The 19970-nt window shown below is 45.6% G+C and overlaps 1 protein-coding gene and 1 long non-coding RNA gene across 4 annotated transcripts in view; one reads left to right on the forward strand and one right to left on the reverse strand.

Annotated features, from left to right (window-relative positions):
* LOC135399260 (uncharacterized) overlaps positions 1–17025 on the reverse strand; it is a 55788-nt gene extending 38763 nt beyond the window's left edge. The window contains exon 1 of the long non-coding RNA XR_010424232.1: positions 16699–17025. This is a non-coding gene — a long non-coding RNA (uncharacterized LOC135399260). The remainder of the gene's footprint in view (positions 1–16698) is intronic.
* Positions 1–19970, forward strand: part of LOC135399259 (uncharacterized) — a 125661-nt gene that overhangs the window by 71951 nt on the left and 33740 nt on the right. The gene's annotated exons all lie outside the window — the stretch shown is intronic.

Below are 19970 nucleotides of genomic sequence, written 5' to 3' on the forward strand. Positions count from 1 at the left end.
TTGCCGAGGAGGTTTGAAAAAGTCTGTGAAATCTCAACGCACCATTCACGCATGGTAAACATGGGCTTCAAAATGGTAGCTTAGCGGCGTTCGCTTCAGCAAATGGAGTCTCCGCCCAACACAGAAGACGCTGGTATTCAGGCACCCTAAGAGGCCGCGTATCCACTTGCGGCAAATGCGCGCGGCATCGCGTATGCGGAGCGGAAAATTCTTGCCGCGGTGCGGGAGCAGCAACAACAAATAAATCGTGACTATGACCTTGGGCGATTTACCACTGGCGAGCATTACACTGCCCCATTACACGCGAAACATTAGATGTGAGATATGAGAATGAAGTTAAAGCTATGTGCAAGTACAACAATTGAGCTGTCCTCCACTGGCTGCGCTACGCCGCAAAAAGGAAGGAGAAGAAAAAAAAAAGAACGCACAGAGAAGATACAGAGTATGACTCTACAGCGTCTGGAGCAAACCGGTAGACAAGAGGAACTCAAGAACATCAGAAGACATCGACGGTGTTGCACGTGGCTCTGACATGGGCAAAGAATTGCACCGAGGATGAAAGTCTGTCGGCTAGCAGGGACGGTCTCGTACCTCCTGCCCCTTTCATAAAGTGTACCATTCGATTGCCCTTTGTTGAAAATGGAATACTGCTAATTTACCCGACAAAACACGCAACAGATATTAAATAACAGATCTAAATTGATAAAGATTGCAGAGCGTGCCACGATCTGTGTTGGCAACAATGAGAACGGCCACGTCGCCCTGCGGGTAAGTCCGTGATAGGATACAGAAGTCGTCTGTTTTTGCGCGCGCTAGTGCATCGGCGTGAACAGACGACTTTCAGAAGTTACTGGGCACCGCGGCAACTCTCGTACATTTTATTTCAGTTCTCAGGTGAAAAACGCGCATTCTGAGTAGTCGCAAGCATGGTGGTTCAGAACAACGATGTTAATCCTCAGAGACAAGTTAAAAGTCGCAGAACAACCCCATCCACAATCACAAATCTGAAGCCGCTGGCCATCGGCGCGCGCGGTCGCATTACAGCTACGACCAAAAATATATTACGCGCGCTTCCATTACACTCCCCGTTGTACACTGATCATGCTTCGAAATGAAGTGTCGCTGGCGACGTACATGGAGAAGGAGTACGTGTTTATTTAAAAACCGCATTAAATACTCGCGGAAAGAAAACACGTGACTTAGCTTCCACGTATCCGATTGTGCGCCACATTGTGGGAGACCCCACAGTCAATGCTCGGACAACATTCTCCGCTCGCGGAGGTATATGCCTGAGTGTCGCCATTTCGAGAGCCAAGGGGATTACTTCAGAAAATCCCAGAGTGCTTAGCGTCGCTTTGAACTGTGGGAGTTTACTAATACGAAAGAAACGGGTGGCCTCCAAACTGTTCCGATTTCTCCCCTATCGGTCCATCGTCCACGACGTGTCAAGGCCAGCTAAAGCGAAATGTGAAGGATTATTCTTTATTCCCCCGCTCAGCAAGCGCCCAGGATGCAATGCGTGCGCAAAAAGCACTGGGATTTTCTGAATTCGCCTATTACCATGACAACGACGACGCACCCGCAGGCCGACGTCATACGTGACGTATACATGAGAGAAGCGCAGCTTTCGTCGTCTGCTCTTACGGCACGTTTCGACAAATTCCTCGAAAATGGTTATTCCGAATGATACTTTGACGGTTGTATGTGTACAGTAATCGTTAAACTAGTTTTGGCTAAGTTTCGGAATCGCCCCGGCTGTACGAGACCGTCCCTTTAAGCACAGAGTTGTTGCCTCTCCGTTTCGTAGAGCTCACATTCTGTTAGGACATGCTCAGTGTTCGGTACGACGCCACATTTGGAGCATAGGCTGCTGTCACAGTGCGGGAGAAGCCGCCTCCGCATTCCGGTTTTCCTCGATCGCGCAATGCACGATTTTTAGCGGCATGACACGCATCGTCTGCCAATCAGGTGGTCAACGGAGACTGCGCCACGATTTTGTTTTCTTCGGGCCACCCACACAGTCTGCAGCAGGTTGACAACGTCGTCAGCGTCGATATCTTGAGAGCCGCGGAACCCGCAGGCTGTAGCGGCTGCTGGGCGACAGGTCGCTTGCGGTACATACGTGCAGAAACCGCCTGCGGGCTGCCGCAGCTCTCGATGCGTTGCGCGGTCGAGGAAAAGCGGAACTCGGATGCGGCTTATGCCGCATGTGGATACGCGGTCTAAATGCGGATAAAACCACGCACCTCCGCGGATATCTGCATTTTATCCGCGATTACGTGTCGCTGTCTCTGCCCACGTCCCCTATAGGGAGCCATAATTTGGTGGCAGTCAGGGCCGTATATTAAAAGGGAGTCTGGTCATTAATGGGTCATGCCTATGCCTGAAGCTCCACCCACTTTTTCAGCTATCCGACCAATCAAGTCTTGAAATATGGGGCGTTATAGATAAACCTATTCTCACTATTTGTCCCCGGATCCAACACGGGCAGCACCATTTTGGGTGGCATGTGGGGGGGGGGGGGGGGATATGTTTAATGGAGTGAAAGAAAAAAAAAACTGAAATGCCAAGTGGATTGGATGGGATTGAAATGGATACCTCTCGCAATCTGCAAAATTAGTGGATTTTTGGTGCAAATTTGATGAACACCACCTAGGGAGCGTAAGGCACGTCGGGAATTGTCGTCTGCTTCCGTGGTTGTGCCGCTGCCGGCAGAACCACCTGCTGGGACGCATTGTATTGTTGGTATGATTTTTAAACAAATCTACATATTCGAATAGCTGGAATATAAAAGGCAAGAATGTTTATATCCATGAAATCCAGCAATTAAATATAAGATTGTACAGCACAGTGCCGTTTTTGTTATGATTTCATTATGATCGCCGTGTTCACTAGGCCTAACACCGGCGACTGGTATGGTCAGTAACGCATAATTTTCAGTTAGATATCGGTGGATGAGCATAAGTTGAAACTGATTTCCGAGAAACATATATGAGTATGTATGTTTGCAGGGTAAAATCAGAGTAGTCTATGAAAATTTTTTGTCACGAAATCCCCGCTTCACTGCGCTAGTTTTCGTCGCCATTTTGGGTGGCGGTAAGGTGTCATGGCGACCCCCTTGGTAAAAAGCAAACCAATCAGAGGTCCGAAACTGTGATTGACAGGTCGAGCCTCTTTTTGTGACTCCTCCCAATGGCTAGACTCCCTTTTAATATACGGCTCTGGTGGCAGTGAATCCTCGCCAGTGTAGAATGTGGACGCCATAACGCTTCTAAGAAAAGCTTGTGTGTTGAAAAGTAAAAGCGTCTGCAAGATTGCAACATTTTCTATTCTGGAGATTCTTCTCTACAGATGCAATAATTGCGGATGTGCGGATATATTCAGTATCCTTGCGTGTGCGGTATACCTGTAGCGCGCTTGCAGATGCGGTCGCGGATCTACATGGCGGTTACCCTGCGGATACTATCGATCTTATCCAGTCTCGCTACTCTAACCGTTACTGGTACACAGAATGACATATCATTTTAACGCTGATTGCCGCAAGGGAGAGGCATGAACTGGAATAAGGCGAACGCGACATTGAGTCTGATTGGATCAAAGAGAGTCGCTGCGCCATTGTGGGGCATTGACAGAAGCCCCTGTGACTTCCGGCTATCGTCGTAGAGGCTGTACAAAAGTATCCTGCCGTGATTCTGATTTGATTTTGATCTAATGATTTTGACAACCAGCAGCCGTATTGCCAACTGTAGGATGGGACAAGCGAAAGCTTGCCCACGTCACAGTTCAAAAATGTGTACTGTCATCAAGCAAGCGGAATACTGTGTATGGGCATCGAGGCGGAAGTCCAGTCACATGGACTGGCTCCAATATAACTATATCAGCGAACTAGTGTTAAAACTAGAACTAGTGCAGTACCAACTCCTGCGTGTGAAATCACGTCGCGTTAGGGCTACTCTTGTATTGTATTGGTGTGTATTGTCATTAAGCAGGAGAGCTACCTATGGAAGTAGTCCCCTTTGGATAGACACTAACTGTACGTTACTGTCCTACAAGTTAGATAACAACACTCTCTAGGAGGGTTTGCTTTACGTACTGACCATACCAAGCGAACAATTCAAACACGGGAGAGCTGCTGCAGAGTGCAGTACGGTCCTAGCGAGCTGGCTAGAACATGATTTCCCTCTCACCCTGAACGTGGCGGAAAAGACGAGTAGACGTCAGCCAGCGGCGAGAGCACTCCCACATGCAGCCATGCATGTGGGACATGCAACAAACACAGCAACAAACCAAGCGACATGCAACAAACCAAGACTGCGGAGAGTTGCGTACGGGATAACGGCACGAAGGAAAGTAATGCTTAGTAGTGAACAACATACCTTCCATGCTTTTCTTCAAATAGCAAAGGCGAAGTTAGCCAGCGTCTTCCGAACTCCATATGCACCAAGGACTGCTCTCTCCCTCTGTACAACTGTGCGAACACCCGCTCGAACGAGGCTTAGAACGTGTACTGCTATGCAGCGCGCAATCCACACTTGGTAATTTATCTCTACTGCTAAGAGAATGAACTGCCGTCTATCCCGAATTTGAACGGGGGGTTGAAGGAGCGTTTGAATGGTGCCCCAGCGAATCCGTGGGACCCCATACAGCTCCTCTGCTGCGGAGTTTCATGGCTAGAACAGAAAGGACATCGAGGACGGAGGTAACTACTCTAGGTGTATTGTCATCAAGCAGGAGAGCTACATATGGAGGTAGGCTCCTTTACATATATGTATTGGCATCATCGTGGAAGACCTTTACACTAGACGCGCGCTATGGCAACATGAGAGGGTGAGAATGTGTAATTGGTTTCGGCGCTGGTAACCTGGCTGCCACAGTTCCTTGTTTCTATCGTGGTACAATAACGATGGTGTTACAAATTGAGAGTTTACAAGTGAATGGTGGTGGTGGTGAAACTGCTCGCCGTGGTCGGACACGCTTGTAACGGGCAACGTCACGACTAACGCAGGAGGATGAGGTCAGATGAGGTTCCAGAAAGTAGTGTTGAAACGCCGTTGTGCAATGTTCAAAGTACGTACTGATTCACTGTACCTTACAGGGGCACTAAAGCACAAAAATTTATCCTCGCGGAATGAAAGGTGTTATACCTTGAGTCCAACATAAACGGCACTGTATACATCCGTTGTGTCGTTCGTCATTTATGAGCGAAAGGAAACCGCAATTTCAGTTTTATTCTCTTCTCTCGGGGTGATTTGGGCAAACGATTTGTCCTATCATCGCGGGAGGTCGTTTGAAGAGACCAATCACAGGCTTCTCCACATTGTTTCGCTCCCTGAGAAGGAGAGGGAGGGAGAAAGCTTTCTCTCATAAATCACGAACTACACAACAGGTGATTCCTTTTGTATTGCTGTCAAGGTAACAGCATCTTCTATTCCGCGTGAAGAAAGAGGCATTACGTAAGGGAAGGACAAATATCAAAGATGGAACGAATCCAGAATTATCCGAATCCGAATCCAAGGAAGGTTCTGCGAATCCACGAATCTTTCGAGTCCCGACTCTTTCGAATCCTTTCTTTAAAAGAGAGTTTAAAAAGCCAGGGAGAAAAACACTTCTTCGGAAACGTGTTTTAAAGCAGAATTTGATATATTTGTTTAATGTAACACAACTTAAATAATAGTTCACTTCCAGGAGAAAACAGACCCACATACTACTTCTCGAATGTGATTTATTTAACATGTTGTTCATCGACAACGGGAAATGCATAAGTTGTCGAGTCTGAATTCTTTCCGTAAAACTAACAATCAAAAACGGAACCATGCTGCTTTTAAACTTGTAATGTAAGAGTTCCTGCCAGGAATATAAACTCTTTGGGTAATGTCTGATACCTCCTATATGACTGTCTGCACAATGATTAGTGAAGGAGCTGTCTTCTGTCTAATTTTCTGTCTCCCTGCTGCTTTATCTACCTTTTGTTTGTTTGTGTTTGCTTTTTGGGAATCGAATGCCTACATCATGGCTAACCTTTCCCTTCTTTCTTTCCTGCTTTTTTCTAACAGCAGTAAACATCCCCCCCCCCCCATGCCGGAACTCCTTCAGTCCAAAGCAAACGAACAAGAAAACACAGCTGAAAGTTTTAAATGAATTAGAGATGGGACGCATCCAGAAGTTTCCGAATCCGAATCCAAGGAAGGTTCTGCGAATCCAGGAATCTTGCCAATCTAGAATATTTCGAATCATTTCTCAAAAAAGAGCTCGAAAAGCCAGGGGAAAAACAGTTCAGTATACTGAAAAGTGTTTCGAAGCAGAATTTGATATCTTTGCTTCTTTAAAATAAATTAAATAATACTTCACTTTCAGGAGAAAACATACCCACATACTTATTCATAAATGTAATTTATCTAACATGTTGTTCATCGACGTCTGAGTTCTTTCTATAAAACTAAGAAACAATAATCAATAACAAAACCATGTTACTTTTGAACTTGTAATGTAATAGTTCCAGCCTGAACTCTTTCAGTCCAGAGCAATGTATATGAGCAAAAACAAACAACTTTATTGCGAGACGATGAATGGGGAGTTTCATCGCAAGGGGCGATGCTCTATCTACCCCACTGCAGGTGGTGATGCGGGGAATGTAATAATGAGCCCCTTCACAATAAGGATCAAAGTCCTGTGGTATTCAGTATTCAGAAAGGTGAAGAGAGCTTTGAGGGCAGAGCGTTGGTTGGCTGGATGTGGCCAGGGACCAAGCAATTTTGTGAGAGGGGGGGGGCGAGAGTCGAGCTCGTAAAGCGATCCGGAGGGTACGGTGTTCCGCAGCTGAAAGTCTTAAATTAATGCAGATTTGTGTACAAAAACATCAGCATCCTCACCCGCTCAAGGCCTACTGCGTTTTTTTTTATCAGCTATGACACCCGACGTGCCAAAGAGCCCTTCTGGCATTACTGTCGATGGGGGTGTGACAGGAACATTTTAGGCCAATCAGGCCTTCGGCGGACTCCGGAGGCGCCAAATTTTAAAAAGAACCAAAGAAACGTGGTTGGTGGATTCGAAAGCTTCGATTCGCCGTCTTGGGCGCTGGGATTCGGATTCCCGGAGCTCGAATCCCTGCCTATAGGATTTGCGGATTCGGTTGGCCCGTCCCTATAGTTACTAAAATAAGCGTTTGAACTATTTTATAGCACAGGCATTCGCAATATCGCTTTTATCAAATGCGGAATGGGGCGACCTCGGTCTTGTCGTGAAGCGAACTAGCGAAATCGCGTCTAGAATTCACAAAATTTAGTGACCGCGCGAGCAGGTCTCCCGTTCTCGGTTCGCGAAAATTGGAACCGCGATATTAAAGGGTCCTGTAGTATTCAGCATGGCGTGGGTGTGGAACACGTTATTATTGATTCCTTCCGAAACGGAACTACTTCTATAATTCCATAAGTTACGTGAAGCCGCCTACGTATGACGATCGATATAATCGGGATAAAAACTGCTGAACGTCGTTCCATGTAGAGATTCCCTTTCTTTTTTCGTCTTTCGATCAGCACATAGCCAGTCTTTATCCTTTGCTGGCTTCCCTCAGGCGCGGCTTTCTTCAACCTTACGTGAGTCGGTCACCTCATTCCTGAAATCGGCGGCCCATCCGCAACCATCATCATCCACCTGCACTCTCACGCTGCACTGCCCCGCGTGAGAGATCCGCAGGGCGGCGCTACGTCCGGTTCTCCAACCTGTCTCGCTCGTCTGCAAACTCTTCCCTTCACGTACACTGTAACAATCCGATTGTTTCCGCGTGTGCCGAGCCGAGCCGAGCCACAGCGCTCGCTCGCTTCTGCTCCGGGGATGGGTTGAAGGATGCTGGAGGTCACTCGCGATTTTCGTCTGTGTTCTCGAGTGTTGTGGTTTATCGAAACATAACGGGACAGTTTTGGTTTCGGTTTCGAGTTTGTGACGATGGATTCAACACTCGTCGCGACGTTGGCTGTGGTTGAGGAAGAGGCTTTTGGGTGGGTGGACAAGCTCTTCTCCAAAAGCAGTGAGTAGAGTTAAATTTATATGTGAAGGTCATTTCGAGAATGTTGTTACCTGAACTGTGTATCTTTCTGCGAGCAACGGGTGTTTGAAAAGTCGTAGGCTGTTCGACGCTCGAATCTGGTTTTTATGGACGTGCTGAGGGGTGCAGTTATCATAGTGTTATTTTTCGCATGTCGTTCTGCTAAGGTGAACAAATGTACATATGGTGTCCAACACGAAATTAAGCTCCTGCTGCTCTATAACGAAGCCGGAAAAGTTGTTTGTTTGGTTGTTTGTAAGGAAAAAAGACGAGGAGAAATTGAACTCGTCTCCCGACTTGTTCTGCTACTCCTAACAAAAATTCTCACCCCACCCCCACCCCCCCCAAAACTACTTCTCAGGTGCTCTACTCGCAAGTTCGCTATTCACTATTCAGAAGTCCACTATCCACATGTTCACTAGAAGTCCACAATTATCCACTATTCACAATTATCCCAAGAGTAATGCACAGAGAATCCTAGGAGGTTGTATCCATCCCACAGCTCTGAACAAATTTCACAAGTGCCGCCAAGGCAGCATCCCCCGTGTTCGGTGCCCAAAGTCCCAACACCTTCACTATATCGAAGACCCTGCTGTCTAATCGAACAAGTGTAGCCGGAAAAGTTTTTATGGCTCCTCCATAGCACGGTTGTTTGTCGATCAGCGTATTCAATACGCAGATACATCTACACACATCGCAACGTCAGGAAACTATGTCTAGGAAACTAGGTAGCTATGCCGCATGGCAACACGTCTAGATAACTTATCAGAACATTGCCTCGGGTAAGAACTATACCCTCTGCAACCATCTCTGACATTGTAAGTTCACCACAAAATCGTGCAAGTTATAGCACCGAATGAAAATTCTTCTATGGGAGTCGACAAGGGATCGATGGAGAGTCGAATGTTTGCCCTGCCCGTAATATGAGTACGCCGCTTGCTTTTCTTTAAACTGTTTCGTAATTTCGTTACTCCTCAATATTCTGATGCGTGACGGCCTGCTCTATGCTGTAGTGTGTGCGTGTGTGTGTCTAAGAGAAAAGACTAAATTTGGAGCAACCACAGCTTCTAGTCTACTATAGATTGCAATCACTCTCCAATTTACTCCCCTGACCTCCGAAATTTACTCCAAATAGTCTATATATTTCGCGTGACCTTCAGTGCATTAGTCCCGAAAAGATCGAATACTTCTGGCAATGCATCTATAGTCCCCCAGAATGAACTAAAATTGCTTTTTTTTTTTTTTTTTTCTTTGAACGTACTGTGGGCCGCTCAAATGCGATGTACGCATATACGCTCTCAGTCCCATGCCCCGCAGACGTTGGTCCGCCGTTTCTTGGTCAGTCGACAACAGAGACTCGTTAATTACCGACGCTTCTCCTTGATTGCTCTGTGCGTGCGGGAACAAAGAACTCGTCCCAGATTCGCCATCATAGAATAGCACGGCCACTTGGCCGAGAAATTACGGAAGCGCGCGCTCAGCATGTATTCCTCCGTGGACCGATTAACGCGGAGACACTGCACGCTCGTGTTGAAACTATAAATATACGTGTGCAGGTATTTCGATGTCGACCTATTGTATATGTTAAAGTATATGGTTCAAGGATTGCGCCACGAATTCAGTGCGGGTACGCGCGGGACGGTTAGGAAAGTAAATAAAATAGAAAAACAATAAATAAAATATAGACATGCCTACGCAAGATCACAGTAAACCTTTTAAACCTTCCGGGTGTAAGAATTTTGTCCTATATTGCACACGCCTTTGTGGCGTGAGGTGAACAACACGCAGAAAGGTGTTTTGTAAAACACTCTTCAAATGGTATATTCTACAATGAGCACGATTTCAGAGCGTATATTCTTCCGAAAACAGCGCTGTTTCAAGTGGATATTTTGTCAACACGTTTTTCAACACCGTTATTACGACCTTCAGTTTCGCCAGCGAGATAAAAATGGGTGTGTACGTATTTACAAAAACACCTCTTTACAAGCTGAAAGGTATAAGAAAGTTTCTGTGCTGCAGTGTTTTACTTTCGATACAGTGCTGTTTTAAGACAATAACGGGAACACTTTCGCCCGTTTTAGAATTTATCCCTAATGACATTTTTCAGAATGACCACTCTGAGGATATTGATTAACTAAAATGCGTTAATTATTCTTTAAGAATTTCACAAAAGTTTAAATGTATATAAAAACTTTTATTATTCAGTAGAAGCTCTAGCAGTATAATAGTAGAAGCTATCATTTAAAATTAGAAGCTTTTTGGGCGAAGGAAGCCCTGACTGTTGCCTCTTGTTTTCCCCACAGTCATTCGCACAGTCGTTTTCCACATCCTTGTCTCCTAATTGTGTGATATCTTCTATTACCGTATATAGTAACCTAGTGTTTCTAGTACTATAAAAATAAACACACACACGCAGTCGCTGTTGAAATGATATCACCACGTACTGTAATAGCAGCAAGTTGTGTACCTGTAAGCAGTAACGGTAATCTGTTGGACGTTGATTGCGACAACCGCAAAGCGCTCTCGCGGTAGCATGTCACTCCATGTGTACACTTCCTCTTTGTTCTTTGTTTGAGGGCCTCATGATGGATGGCATGTTCCCTTCTGTCTTTGGGAGGCGTCGAAACTGTTCGGAGAGTTTTTGCCTACCCCACACCCTCGCTGTCAGGATTGGCGCCTTTCGTAACACCTGCAGCAACTGCGTGCGTCCTCTCTGTAATGTACGTCTCTGCGTACTGTTACTAACTTTGGCGTTCTGATAACCTTGGCAACTGTGATTTACACCCTTCTGTCTTTGCCCAAGTGACAGTTTGGTCTCGTTGCCATCCAACGCCACCCCGAGTGCTTTTTTTTATCCTGGGATTATTGTTGAATGTAAGTAAAGCGCGTTTTTTCTACATTGTTTTTGTTGCACTTTCTGTACACTTTTCGCTTTGAGCATTCGGGATATGTCCTACAGAATTCTCACGAGTCGTTCAATTGCAAAAATGTTTGTTTATAATGCCCTAACGGCCATGCCCTGCTACATTCCTGTAGCGGACTAGCGGTTGACGTTACAGTATACAAACGCATACAGTACAGTACAGCATTTGGTCCGAGCAAGCAAGCATATACTCTAATTGGTGCAAGAGGAAACACAACATGAACAAAGTAAAGGCATGTATACTATAGTAATAAAATACAATTATACGCTCTCCATACCCTGTAGCTAAAGAGTTTCTTTCTTTTTTTCGTTCTTTGTTGTGTACGTACTGCACTGACTGTGTTGGTGAGGCTCTCCACCCTGACGGGAGGACGTCACGTTCTACGTGACCGTCTGACGCCACCCACACAAACGTTGCCTACCCGCGCACTGCTGATGAAGGCCCAAATGGGGCTTGAACAGCTGTTCAGTGCTGGCATTTCGACGTTCGAGTTACGAACTTTTATTTTATGCGTTGCTGTTCGCTTGTCTACTCTGGATGGTTCACAGGATTGCTTTTCCTTTGCCGCTTTCGGCGAACCCTGTACCTTCGGCTGTGCTTCTTCGGCCATGGGAGTAGACGGCGTGTTTCATGAGGCATATGGTGGTTAGATAGACTGAACTCATTGTGATGCGGAGAATGATCTACCCGTTGCGTCACATCCTAGTATTTTCGTCAGTTTTTTTCTTTTTTTTTTTCTGGCAGACTTTTCAGCTAGACTCTTGCAGTCCCCCCGAAGTCGGCCCAGGACGCATACTTACTACCACCACCACCCCCCCAAAGCTGTTCCCACTCTTTCCAGTTGTAATCCCTCGATCGTCCGTGCCTGAGCACGCCTCGTAGCCACAGTTGCCTCGCGGCGCTAACCCGGATACAACATCTCAGCACGACACTTCCACCCTTCCCTCCTCTCCTTCCTGCTGTCCTCTCTCCATCTGTCCACGTCTGTACGCTGCTCATAGCCACAGTTGCTTCACGGCGCTGACACCGGAGTAAGAAAGAAAAAAAACTTCCACTCTTTCGGACTTACGCCCCATATTTTTCGTGCCGTAATAGCGGCATCGCGGATTATCTTATCATTATCTCCGTGTGTGTGTAACCGAGTGCCCCAAATTATACCACGTACGAAGGCAACATATTCCCGGAGCCTGTTCTTATCTTTCGATACAGATACGAACGGTAAACACGCTCGGTGGGACGGAAACACGCAAAATGCATCCATCTGCATGCCCCTTTTCCTGTGAGAAAATTGCAGATGAGTGTTTGACCTTGACAGAGGGCGTCTGCACGCTTATATTTTTTCCCGGCAAAACGGTACGGCAACTTTTGCTGCACTGATGTTTGTTGCTTATTTCTTTTCGTTATAGCGTGCCGGCAGATGGTAGACGAGCGCTGTGCGTGCTCTGCTGCGTGCGTCTTGCCGGAGGTTCGCTCACGCATCTTGCCGTTCCTATCCCATTCATGTTTCGGGAGTTTGTTTCCGTGAATGAAGTTTGCGATGAAGCGTCTGATGGCACTCCCTGTCAGAGCAAGTTTCTCGTTTCTTTTTGACCAGTGTGGACGCGTTGGTCCTTCAGCCCCTTTCAGTTTGAAATCAGTAGTGCTGCTCCGGTGGTCCAGCGAACGAAGTATTCTTCGGAAGGCCTTGAGGCAGACTTGTACGTATCTTGAGTACGTACTCAAAATACAGTATTTTAAATACTTTTTCCGGTATTTTGGTACTCTACTCAATACTTTTTGCGACAAGTATTTTTAACGTACTTAAAATACCTTTTTCGGTATTTGCTATTCAGTACTCAAAATACTTTCCTTCCTCATTAAGCACACTGTGTCAAGATTTTCAGCTCACTGGAACTTAACCTTCTGTTTTTCTTTCGCGGGAATTCGGGAATTTGTCATTTATCCTCCTGTACAATAGGCTGGCCCCACGCTTAGCCTTGTTGTCAGTAGCCAACTTCGTCAGAAAACGGTTCTTATTCATATTGCCAGGGGGACTAGGTGCAAGAGAATCCCGGCATTTATTTCCTTGGTTACCAAAGCAATAAACACGCGCCGGAGGTTGAAAGTGGCGAGCTGACATGCACGAGGGTATACGAAGTTTTGGGTCAGAAAATATCAACAAAGTTTGCTTGGGTTCACCAAAGTTCACCAAGCATTACTTGACACAATACCTTGAAAATGAAAGATATGCTTAAGCATGGCAGATTAAGTTTATTCCTTTCACTTGTACGACCACGTTCAGAATACGCGTTTCACTTACTGCTGATACTAAAGTGCTTTAAAGAGTATCTTAAATACTTCTGAGAGTATTTCGTAGTCTACTCAAGTTACTTTCAGTTTTGAGTATTTTGTACTCTATTTTAAATACTTTTTACGTAGAGTATTTAGTATCTTATTTTAAATACTTTTGCGCAGTATTTTGTACACGTCTGCCTTGAGGCAACTTGAGGCCTTGTATGTGATCGTTCCTTCTATGTTGTTTCAGCCTCAGAACATCAGTTCTCTCATATTCTTCGGAATCGCCTCACTGACGGTATTAATCTTGTCAGTTTGCTTCACTAGACTGTTCGTAGAATGCAGGGCCTCTTACCGAACCCCTTCGTTTTTTGCGTAGTGTACTAGGAGTGTGGGCCCTGTGTGTTCAAGTGTGGGCCCTGACGTGTATACGTGTGTGGACTAAATTTTTGAACCTTATGACAACACTCGCTATTGCAATCTATTGCGAAATTACTCTTCAGTGAAATTTATGTTCCATTATTTAACAACCACAAAATTCACGTTAGTTGGCTGAACCGGTTCGATCCTGCTTGAGGAGTTTGAACCAGCCGAAGTGGACCCTGGTACCGAATCGAGGTGCCTGGATCCAAATCCGAACCGAAAAATTGAAGATATCGGTATCGATCCCATTATTTGAGTCGGTATCATTTTCATATCATATCAGCTCAATTTTTGGTCTGGCAAACACGATAAAAGCACTTGGGTGGGGGGAAAAAAGGATTGAAAGCGAAAAAGCTTGGAAATAGAGCTGGTGGCACCACATTGCACGGTGAAGGTCAGCTATTGTACAGAAGAATACCGTTATTACTCCTGATTTGTGGAAATTCCGATTGGCGTACGCCTTTTTTGTGACAATTAACAAAAACTGCATAAGCGTCACAAAAAGGCGTACGCCTCCCGTTTTTCCCAAGTCAGGAACCGCGGTTCACCCAAGTCAGGTGGACCGCGTAGCACGCTCCTAGCCAAGCATCGACCTAGAACCTGGATGTCATTCGTGGCATCCTCTAATTTGCTTTTTTAATCTATCCTCTGTGCGCGACCTGTGTTGTCTTGTCCTTTTGTTTCTCACTGCCTTCTCAGATATTTTTTATACTTGTAATAAACGCCATAATTAAGCGGATTTCGTACTTATCTGGTAGATATTGATAAACCGCTTCGTGTTGTGAGCAAGAATAGACCTTGCCCTATGTCTCTAAAGCTCTTGGACCTCCGAGCAATACGGTACAGCAGCGGTGTGCTCTCCGAAAAATCATGGGCGACAGCGGTCCTACGAAATCATCTCCACCCAGCCCTATTGCTGTGTGATGACGCTGTTTTTACCCTTCAGCAGGGCCTACAATTTCTTCTGAGATGCATGGTTTTAAACCCCTCGAATTTTTAGCAAGCTACTTTATTTTAAGGAAATACTTGCGTGAATTTTTGTCATGTACTGTTCTTAACCCTATCACTCTATTGACTGATAACAATTTTAACAACGTTTTGGCGCATTATAGCCTTCGTCGCTGCTCCGCCTTAAAAACATGAATCGTCATCAATATCATTGCCATATCATTCATAGCAATTAACTTATGGGCAATGCGATATAGCGTGAAAACCCCATAACATTGCCCTCGCATATTTGCTGCTGCTGCTGCTGCTGCTGTAGGAAAAGTTTCATAGTCGCCAAGAAGAATAAACCCCGATAAGCAGCACGTAAAAATTCCCCGCGAGAGTCTATTTCGAAGGCTCATGCCTCGATCACGTTACAGCGATACGTAACAGATTTGGAAACGGGAGCATCGATTTGTTGATAGTCACAGGGTCACCTACAAAAGAACGCCGAAAGGGACTGGTTCTCGAATGTATCGGCTGCTTGACGTTTCCAGTTCACCTTTTTCCTGCGCATTGTGGCCGCGAAATCAGCTTTCCTGCTCACACACACGTCAAAAGCAAGCGCGAACGCGAAATGGGATTGGAGGCGAAAATTGCGCTTCGTTCCGGGCAGCGAGCGAGATGTTCTATTGGCCCGTTTTAAATTGACATTCTGCACGGCGGGGTTCACGATGGCTGTGGATGCGTGTACGTGATATTGTGGATGTACACTTTACGTAGTAAACATAGAATGCACGCATGGGTTAAATGTGCTAAGACTTGATAGTGAAGTAAATACCTTCACTGAAGCTTCGGATTTTTTTTCCTCGAATCCGATCGTATCCGCTTAGTACTTCATTTTCTTCTCTTTTCTTTTTTTCTTTTTGTTTTTTCAAATGTGCGACCTCTTCGTGTTCAATGAGGTGTCCAGTGCTTCATGCTGAAGTCCAAGCTATGGGCAAAATACATAAAGGACACCACAGGAATTAACCGGCTCAGCAGTTGAGTTGCTGTACGTGTCGTGTACTTTTTGTTAGACTTTTTCAATATGGAGTTTATCCATCAGCTCGCCTGAATCTATGCCATTTAGTCATTCTCCTATGCTTGTCCATGGTTCCACACCGCGTGTTTGTCGTCCGTTTGCTTCAAAAATAATCCAATCCATTGCTAAATGCGATCAAGCTCCGTGGATTCCAATGGGTCCGTTTTGGCTCCGTTAAAAACATGGACGGGAAAAACGTTAGTGTGAAACCGGCCTAAGGGGGAGACTTCACTTGCGGAAAAGCTTCGTGTAGTGGACTGCAAAATATACTGTTCTATTACGGCACAGAAGCAAGTTGGATCGAATTTGCGCCCTGTGGCATAGAGACTTGCAATGAATTGCGGATGGTTTTCGCCTGGGTTCTCGTAACGTCTTCGCTCCCCGTACGTCGCTTCTCCTTCTCACTGCTCCATCGTGTGGTGAAGTCCCCCGTACAGGTCGTACTTCTGGCGCTCTCTTCAAATTTTGAACTTATCCGAAAGCAATAAAGAACTCTCGTGATGACTGATACGTGATACGGCACCGAAACAGCAGAAGAAAATCCTTCGAAGCGTCGTCCGTCGTAAAGTTGCAGCTATGATTCCAATGCTTGTACGCAGTGTGTATACGAGAGCTCGACACAAGAAATTTCACAAAGTATTGGGGGACCCGAAACGCTCGCTTTGCATAAGTAAAATTACATGTAGAGCCAAGACATTTGGAATTTTGACGACATTATCGCCTTCGCCGAATCTCGTGGGCAAACATCAACACCCGGGTTTTTGAGTTCGTCGTTGGCTTGTTTATTCGTAGCTGAAACCCGTCCCCGGGTTCTCCTTCAAGTACACGTGCAGCTTTAATGTAAATGTTAATCGACTCCTTCTGTCCCCTTCAAAAAAAGAGCATTGTAGAGGACTTATTATAGTACAACTACAAAACATGCTCCCACATGTACGAATCCTTTAATTACGTAACCATATTCGACGAAGAATTGCAGTTCCTCTTTTTCTTGTTTGCTAGGAATGAAAAAAACTTTACACACGTACGTTCATTGGCAAAGCCGAGGCCTATCAGACTACCTGACACGTCGATAGGTGGCGATAGTTGACTTCTCTTTCCTTCGGCAGTCACGAAGCAGACAGCGGCAGAAGATGATGATGCAGCGGAGGTCGTGTCGTTCACTTCTAGGGCATAAACGATTACTTTTCCAAAACGCAACCATCTGAGGAAAGCGTGACGTCACTATAACTGCTACGTGTCACTAAAGTCACCGGAACTTTTGACTTCACGTGTCACATTATCCGAGCATCACATCTGCGCCACGATATAGGAAGTCGCATTACTCGCTATGTAGCACGACGCCAGCCAAGCGAAACGCACTTTGACGCTGCACAACGCGGGCTATATTTAATGTCAAACAAAGCGAATTGATAAGGGCGCCCTCCGGTGACCGTCTCGGCGATAGCGGGTCGTGTCGCGGTGACCGCCATGCTGCGAATGTCTGTGGTCAGGCAAGAATCCGGACACAATGCACAGGCGAAATGAATGCGCGCCGAAAGAAGTAGGAAGTGGCGTTATTAATATCATGCAAATGAAATCGTTGCAGCCTGATCCTTATGTAGGGCGTTTCGACGGTTCGTTAATAAGGACGGGTGAGTGAGAGTGGTCGGCGTAACAACAGGTTGTTCAAAGCTGTTGCTCGTGCATGCATATTATGTCGGAACAGTTGCCCGTGGGTGGGTACTGTTAGTGCGAGGAAACGTTAGTATGCATTTTGCATGTGAGCTGTGAAGCTGGGTCGTCCACGTTGTGAGGCGTTACTCGAAGAACAGTGTATTGTTGCTGTTATGTGAGTTTCGGAGGTTAATCAGAGGAATGTTAGTCCGAAGAGAGGGCAACCAGAGAACTGGAAATGAGAAAAAAGCGTTCATTTTTAATCGTTATTTTCAATAAACTTAATATACTCATATATGCCGTACGCTTAAAAAAATCATTTACAGACTTTTACAAAAAAAAAACAACTATGAGAGCAGCATAGATGTCGTTTATCCAGTCGAGTTATACTGCCAAGCGGACGTCCTGTCGAGGAGAGTATGTAATTACAAAATGACTAATTACCTAGAGTTAATTATCTCTTTAATTAGGAGATTTCGGGCAAAAGCAGAGTGGGAGACAATCGCCGTTGAAAGCCATTCTGTCTCTTAAAAGCTCTGAGTCGAACGTGAAGCTATAAACGTGCCGCGAAATATCCATCTCAGAAGTTCGCTATGCAAATGACCCGAAACCAAAACAGCGCATGACCTTTGCCAACGGTGGGTCAACTGGGCCGCAAAGCGGCAGAAAGTGCGCTCCACTATTGATGGCGCATGGTGGCGCTGCAGTATTTCTCCTGGCGCGCTCTGGCGTCTCCTTATCTCCAACGACGTATGTAGTTAGCAGGCTAGATTTCTTTTCGTTCTTAAGTTGAACACGACTATAGCCATCTTGTACTTGCATATTTTCTTCGAGCGGATGCCCGCCTAGCCGTATAACTCAGCTGCAAGAACGACATCTATGCCGCTCTCGTGGATTTCTTATAAAAAAATCTGCAAATGATAAAATAATCGCCGTGTATTCTATACACAGACTGGGACTCGGTCATCGTCCAGAATTTGCATATGAGGGACGTTGGAATTCTGTGTGCGTATGTGTAAGGAAATCGAAATATAAATGAATATAAGAGGAACGAAAGTATACATTGCAATGTATATCGGCTCGCTTGCACCCTACCACTTTTGCCGTTGGAAGCATACATGTAGCTTATTGTGCGCAGATGGATGTCAAAATGAACATGGACCACATTGCGTTGCGTGTAGTCTTTGTTCTTCCTTACGTCAATCACCGTTACCCTGTTGTAAAAGAAGGAAGCACATGCATAATCTCACTTCGTTCCCCAATATAAGTAATTATAAATAATGAATACTTAGGCCCGGATTCTCGCTCCGCCCTGAGGGTTAAGTGCACGCGCAGGGACCCTTTCGTCCATTCACGAAGCATGGACAGAAGGGCCCCTTCGCGTGCGCTTAACACTGAGGGCGAACCGAGAATCCGGACCTATAGTGCTTCATATGTTCTTTGAAGAACACGCAGCGCCACTGCGGCAGTCGCGGTGCAGGGTTGGGAGTAGTCGGGGAAAACATGTGTTATGCCTAGCTTTTCCTATCGTCTCTGATCGTCGTCGTATTTCTAGTGTATGCGCCGTCACTGTCGTTTTACACCGCATTTCCCGGCACGCCCTGCCAGGGAGCGTGCTGCTCCTTGCAGAGACACTAAGAATTAATAGTGAACACAAGAGAAAGAAACGTACAAGAAGGTTGAGAAAGAGAGAATTTCCCAATAATCTTGATGTTTACACTGAGCAGCGTTCAATATTTTTGTCTAATGTCTATTGTCACATACTAACGGCTACTACTGCCCACTAATTTTCGTACTCGTACTGTAAGAATGAAAAATCGCACCGTTATTCTCTGAGTTTACTCTTGTCACCAAGAGTTCTACTGGAGCCCACGCCCACGAATTCACGGATTCTACTACCAATTTTCATCAGCGTTGTCGTTACAAAATGTTGTAAATATTTTTGCGACTCGTTACCGACTAAGTGTAAAGTTCTCCATTATCTTGAGCTTCATGCTTTGCATAGGTCCTCCTACATCATTGGACCTCGTGACGTGGTGTCTATATATCCCTTTCTAGCCTTGCAAGTCAACTGACTGAATTCCTCCTGTAGTATGTGAGGCGTCTGATGTTTCTCGTCGTTGCCTGGGCTTCGTCAGCCGCATTGTGTTTCCTCTGATGCTTGGAGACAACGAGCAGGCATTCAGGGATCCAATTTTTACCACTCTCCAGATTGCTATTTGTGCTTAGCCGTTCCAGAGGGTTTCTTTCGTGGAAATAGTGCCGTCTTCTGTACATGGAGAGCGTTATACGAGGACCATTAAAAAAAAGTATCCACAGTAGATCTATAGTTGGAAATGTAAAGTACTTGCAACCTTGAAACTTAGTCACCATCAAGGTAGACACAATCGGAAACCATACACTTAGCCCACTTCTGTTTCCACTGTGCGAAACAGCGCTTCGTGTTGCGGGTTTTTCTCTGGGTTCTGCCCATTGCTCAGGCCCCTTCATTATCCAGTTCGCCCACCCGCTAGCCTGTATTTACGCCATGTTATTGTATGTCCTCTTTGGAAACGACAGCTGTCTCTTAACATGTATTTGAATATCCCGAACATCCCGAAATCTTTTTTGTTTTCTTTCTTACGTATTTTGATTTTTGAAGAAA

This window comes from Ornithodoros turicata, chromosome 6 (genome assembly GCF_037126465.1).
Source record: "Ornithodoros turicata isolate Travis chromosome 6, ASM3712646v1, whole genome shotgun sequence".
NCBI classification, from domain to species: domain Eukaryota; kingdom Metazoa; phylum Arthropoda; class Arachnida; order Ixodida; family Argasidae; genus Ornithodoros; species Ornithodoros turicata.